Source organism: Telopea speciosissima, chromosome 10 (assembly GCF_018873765.1).
Source record: "Telopea speciosissima isolate NSW1024214 ecotype Mountain lineage chromosome 10, Tspe_v1, whole genome shotgun sequence".
Lineage (NCBI taxonomy): Eukaryota > Viridiplantae > Streptophyta > Magnoliopsida > Proteales > Proteaceae > Telopea > Telopea speciosissima.
This window is the reverse complement of record NC_057925.1, coordinates 52,856,999-52,863,195: the sequence shown is the minus strand read 5'-3', so window position 1 is coordinate 52,863,195 and position 6,197 is coordinate 52,856,999. Positions and strand designations below refer to the sequence as shown.

At 38.2% G+C, this 6,197-nt stretch overlaps 1 long non-coding RNA gene across 1 annotated transcript; it reads left to right on the top strand.

Moving 5' to 3' along the window:
• The first annotated feature begins 4,818 nt into the window (after positions 1–4,818).
• LOC122642336 lies at positions 4,819–5,373 on the top strand. Its single transcript, XR_006330029.1, has 3 exons — positions 4,819–4,857; positions 4,976–5,025; positions 5,157–5,373. It is a non-coding gene; the product is annotated as an uncharacterized LOC122642336 (long non-coding RNA).
• Positions 5,374–6,197: the final 824 nt, after the last annotated feature.

Genomic DNA, 6,197 nt, shown 5'->3' with positions numbered 1-6,197 from the left:
GAATGATCGTATGCATGAATAAGGCCGTATTATAGGTATCTGAGCACCACCATGATTCAATCTTGACCGTGCAGATGGAATTTTCACAACGTCAGTCAATCAGAATGATGCAGATTGTACTAGTAGATCAAATCAATCCATCAATCAACTCGGTCACGAATTACTACCCGAGTTACAGCAACGTGTGATAAGTTAGTTATGCGTGGTACACGAGCGATTACATGCGTCGCAGTAACTTTGTTTGTTGAGAAGTTCGTGGCCATTTCATCTCTTGATAAGTAGGGAGAACTTTTGAAGGGAAAAAGGAAAAAACCCTCAAATTAGGGTTTTAAGGTTGATGAATATGGAGGGAATCCAACGGTCTATATCCCGTTACGATCATGGGAAGTGAAAAGTGTGAAAAGAAGACTTTCGCCGGAAGACATGGGCAGCATGTGAAATAGGGTTAGCATTTTATTTTGATTGTTTAATTATTAAAATATAATATCTGTTCTACGGAGGAGATTGACAGTAAAATCTTGTTCTGATCATTACGTCATCCATCAACCCATCTAGCGGTTGATTAAGGCCGTTGTTGCGTGGGCCACGGGTTAGGTAAGATTTTTTTATTTTTTTTCTTCAAGTAATTTTAGTACAACGTTTTCATAGGATACTTCTAAAAAAAATTAAAAATAAAAAGTTATCTGAGGAAGAGTGTTCCACCCAAACTCAAACACAATGCGACGAAATGACCGCAGATCCCCTATGAAAGGCCGAAATCCCATTCCCATCGTGCTTCCAGGACTTCATCGCATACTCTCATTGGCCTTTGTACTTGTGATGTTCTCTTATAATTTTATCCTTAATTTAAAATAAGATCTTTTTTTTTTTTTTTTTTTTGATGAAAGTGTAATCACACAAAAGGTAGAAAGAATGCTATCTAGCACGTGTGGTGTGCTGCTCCTATGCCCAAAAACAAGTGATGGGTGAAATGATTGTTGCGTCCCCATGAAAATGAGGAATTTTCAAGGGGGCATGACGATAATTTTGCTCAATCATGTATCTAGGCATAGGGACAATGCACCGCACTCGCTCAGATAGCGTTTTCTTTCTTGTAACGAAAACAAAAAAGACTTAAGTTTCCCTTTAGCTATTCCTATTCATCGAGGTGGGTTCAAATGTGAGCAATGGTATTGGAGGCTATTTTGGAGAAAATACTAAAACTTAAGAGAGGTTTGCCAACCCTAGGATGGTGGGAATCTATTCATGAAACGGTTTGGGGGAAATTTAATCCAAAAATATATACAAGGAAAAAGAGAGGAAAAACATAAGCCTATGTATCCTTGGCCCCACCAGTGGCCCCTCATCGTCATCGGACTTCTCATTAGTGATTAAACTCCTTGGCAGCATCCCCTAGGGGTGCAAGTTTGGCCCAGCCAGTCCGAACCCGCGCTGAACCCGAACAGGGCTTGGGCTGAGCTACTTGGCCCTGAGGGCGGGTCAGGACTGGACATTTCTGGCCCTGAGTTAGAGTCGGGTCGGGCCAAGGTTGAGGCTTTGGGTTGAGCCCAACCCGACCCTATTTTAAGTTATACTATAAAAATATATATTGATATACTATATATATTATAAACTTTAAATGTCACACATATTTTGTTAGATAATATATTATATATACAAAGATAATGTGATAATATATTTTATAATAGTGTTATTTTTTGTAAAATTGATAATTTTCTACCTAACCCAGCCCAACTCAGTTGAGTCCATGCATCTTTCCCTTCCTCTACTCCATGATTAGGGCCAATTAGGGTCAGCCCGGCCCGACCTTAAGGGGCGGGTAGGGTTGGATTTTCCAGGCCCTGAGTGAGGGTCGGCACGGGCCGGGCCTGGGCCCAGTTAAGGAGACTCAGGGTTGGGCTAGGGTTTTAAAAAGCCTAACCCTGTTGTAGCCCTAGCATCCCTCTTGTCATTGTGCATAGTAGAGCATAGTTTTAAGGATTGGTTGCATGGAATATGGTATTGGCATCAAATTGGCTCATTGGCTGGATCATATTGGTATTTGTCTCTGGCCGATCCAAGATAAAAAATCAATATTAGATCAAGGGTAAAATCTTTAAAAAAAAAAGTCATGAAAAACTAGGGTAAAATTGATCGATTCGGATCAATATCGATAGGGAACCGATGTCGTTCCCAATATCAATACCTCAATCCCTGATTGGTAGCGAATCAGTAGAATCGCTATCGATCCATGGACGATCTAGTATCGGTTGATCAATATTGATAAAGAGTAAAATGTTTAAAAAAAATAAATTAAATGAAAAATAGAGATAAATGACCGAGGCTGATCTCGTATTCAATACCGATTCCTAAACCCTGCTTGTGGGGGATAAAAATCCTCTGCAATACCGTCGGATGTGCAGTGCACATCCTGTGGCACAGTAGATGGCCAAAGGCCATGTGTGCCATGTGGCCTTGGTTGTGTCGTATGCACCGCACACCCGACGGTACTGCAGAGGATCTGGTCCGCTTGTGGGTTCTCCCTCGGATCCTCCTCTCATCCACAAATTTTTATCACCTCCAATTCTTGTCCGATCCAATTTCCTCCAATCCCTCACAAAGGAGCAGAAATGACCACCCTACCCCACCTTGGGCAGTGTGTTCGGACAGTGGGTAAGGTGATCATTATTGCTCCTATGTGAGGGATTGGAGGGAATTGGAGCGGGCAGGAATTGGAGGTGATAACGATTCTCTCATCCACTGCCACCATATGCTGCATGCCGACAACCGTTGACCACTAAGTCATCATAACGGTTACTCGCGATATAGGCCGACATGAGTGTTTTTTTGCGTTTTTTGGGTAACGGATACGAGTTCTTTTACAGCAAAAGACATTTAGGAGCAAGAGTATCTTATGATGCTTACACCAATCAGTCTACGAATAATGTTTATAGCTTGAGGGCCCACACAGGCTTTACACGTGATGGTTGGGAGAGAACCATATAAGGGCCTATGGGTGTCAAACGGTCGGTTCGGCTCAGTTTCGGTCGGGCTGAATCGGTTTTCGGTCTTGGAATGGTGAGACCAAAACCAAACCGTTAAAAAACTTCGGTTTTTTATCGGTTTCGGTTTCGATCCGGTGCGATTTTGGTTTATTTCGGTTTTTCAATATCGGGTTATTACCGGTTTAGATCGATTTGTTTTCGGGTTTGAGGCACAATGACATCTTAAATTCATAATTTATAGTGAAGAAAGATTCGATAAAAACACCTTAATTCACCTTCCCCAAGGCAAAACAAGTATACAACCATAAACAAGAAAATTGATTTAATATGTTCATGTTGTAATTCAAACAAAGAAGAATAAATTATATGGGGAAGAATGGAAGATATATTCAAATCAATGGATAATTATTGTTACAAATCATATAATTATTTATCATAAATTTTAAGGGGAAGATAATTAAGATTGAAATCAAATAATAGTCACTGAGAAGATAATTAATATTGAAATCACAGAATGAACCCTACTTTCAAATCATTTATTTGACAATCAACTAATTTTGTATAGTAAACAAGGAGATTAATAAAAGAAGCATTGTTAAAATGAAATTTCCACTTTTCATAACCTCATACTCATTGATTTGTAGCTATTCCCCTTACAACAAAAAATTTGTTCATTAAATCAATGATTTTTCTTTATCAATTCACCTATTCATAACCTTATACTCAATGATTTTTTTTATCGATTTCATTCGGTTCGGGTATCGATTTGTTATCGATCGGTCCGGTGCGGTCCGATGTTCAGCCAGTCCCATCATACCCCAGTCCAAAACCAATCTAATAAGGATCGGTTCAGTTCGGTCTGGGTTTTTTCGATCGATCTTAACGATTTGGGCTAGGTTTTGACACCCTTATAAGGGCCCACATGATTTGCCATATCACCATCCCATTCTGTGTGCTTGAAGCTTTCACTTTCTAGACAATTGCGGGTGAGAGAGATAGGGCTTTGGGCCGTAGGTCGTCTATAACTATATGAGTTTTTAAACCTTTATTGTTTTGCATTTTTTTTATTTATTGAAGATTAATGTATTTATTAAATTGATTTATTTATTTACATAATAACCATACCAAATAACTTCTTCCTTTCTTTTTTCTCTCAACAATTATGTAATTTAAAATGAAAAAAAAATAATTAAAAATAATTTCATTCAGCTACGACAATTATCACATCACATGTCTCACATATAAAGATTAAGGTGAGAAGACTACACATAATACTACATTTTTGGGATTGATTTGATAATCCTAATAATAGTGAGTCACTATGGTTTTCTGTTTCGGGGTAAAATTTTACCTGAAAAATTTTATAGTAGGACGCATGTTTTCTGTGCGAGAGTGCATGCTTGCGCCTAGACACATGGGATGGAATAAGTGCGGGGTTTTGGTCATTAGGGGGGTCATTTTACCCACCCTCATGTGTTTGGGCATACCCTATGCCCCTAGTGTAGAGCATTTTAGCCCAATTTTGTATGTTGAAAAATTTTCCAATAGGGGAAAGGTTTCGTACACGGTCGTGTAAACCGTGTACGAAACTTTCCCCCCAACCTTTACTTTTTGCTTTTCCCCAAAATCCCCTTATTTTTCATTCACAATTTTCTCTCTCTCCTATGTTCATCTCTTTCGTCTCTATTCACCTCCTCTCTGCATTGTACAGTTACTTTTCTAAGATCTCGTCGTTATAAATACAACAACAAAGCTTGGCAAAGCATAGAGCACCATTGAGAGAGAGAGAGACAGACAGAGAAGGAGGTTCGGATTTAGATCCTCTACACTTCAGTCTGTCATACCGATCTTGATCAGTGCTTGGAAAGGCGAGGTAATTGATTGAATCATTTTAGTTAAATAGAATTTTGAATTACTCAAGTTAACAGAATTAATCACTAACCCCTCAATTGTTCTTCATTGTTTAACAACAACAACAACAACAACAAAAGAACGAGGCGCATCGAGCCTATCCTCGAATCCTTGGCCACGAAGCTGTCGGGTAAGATTTTTGAGTCACTACCTGCTGCAACTGTAATCTCTTACTCAAGAAATAAGACTTTAATCGAGCATGTGTTATGCAATATATTCATTTCAAAATGTTGTGAATGATGACGGAGATGATACTAACAGAGTCGTGGAGAGCGTGGGAGAAGGGGTGTTGGACATGAGAGAAGGTGATCACGTGATTCCCATCTTCAATGGAGAGTGTGGACACTGCGTCTACTGCAAATCAGAGAAGACTAACCTGTGTGAAACGTTCCGCGTCAATCCGCTCAAGAAGGTGATGCACAACGACGATAAATCGAGGTTCACGAGCAGAGACGGCCAACCCATCTGCCACTTCCTTAACACCCAATTGCATTGTACAGTTGCAGAGAGGAGGTGAATAGAGACGAGAGAGATGAATAGAGGAGAGAGAAAATTTGTGAATGAAAAGTAAGGGGATTTTGGGGAAAAGCAAAGAATAAAGGCCTTTCCCCATTAATTTTTCGATAACTTTAAAAAACAAACAACGAAAAACTTTTCAACATGTAAGATTTTTTGAAGTAAAATTTTCCTAGTTAAATTTTGCGCTGTTGGTTATGAACATACCAAATCATTGTGTGAAGGAGACATGTGTCTCCATTCTCAAAATAATAAATAAATAAATAAATCAAAGTTTGTAAAATGACTCCAACATTCAAAGTGGTGGTTTCAATGACTAAAATGTGCACTATTAAGGACTACATATAAAAATATTCTATATGGGAAATCCATTTTATATACAAGGACACCTTATGTTGTTTGGTATGGTGTATATATATTTTCCCATCAGTTACTACCTACTTCCAAAGTTTATGATAATGTGCAATTCAACCATTGAAACAAATCATATTAAATATTAAGGTCATTTAATTCCATAAACAATTTTGGCAAAAACATTTTGTATAAGGAATTACATCATACATCAAGTCATGTATTTTCTTTTTCTTAAAAAAAAAAAAGATAGGTAAACAATGCCATAGGGTTTTTTAAGGTCATTTCAATTCAATTTGGGTTCCAAACCCTTGTAGTTTTTGCTTTTAATGACGCAAAATTTATCATTAAACCAAATCGCTTAATATTTGAAGAAGAACTAACAGTTTGCAAAAGATCTATATTGTTATAATTTAGGAATATTCGAGTAATTGC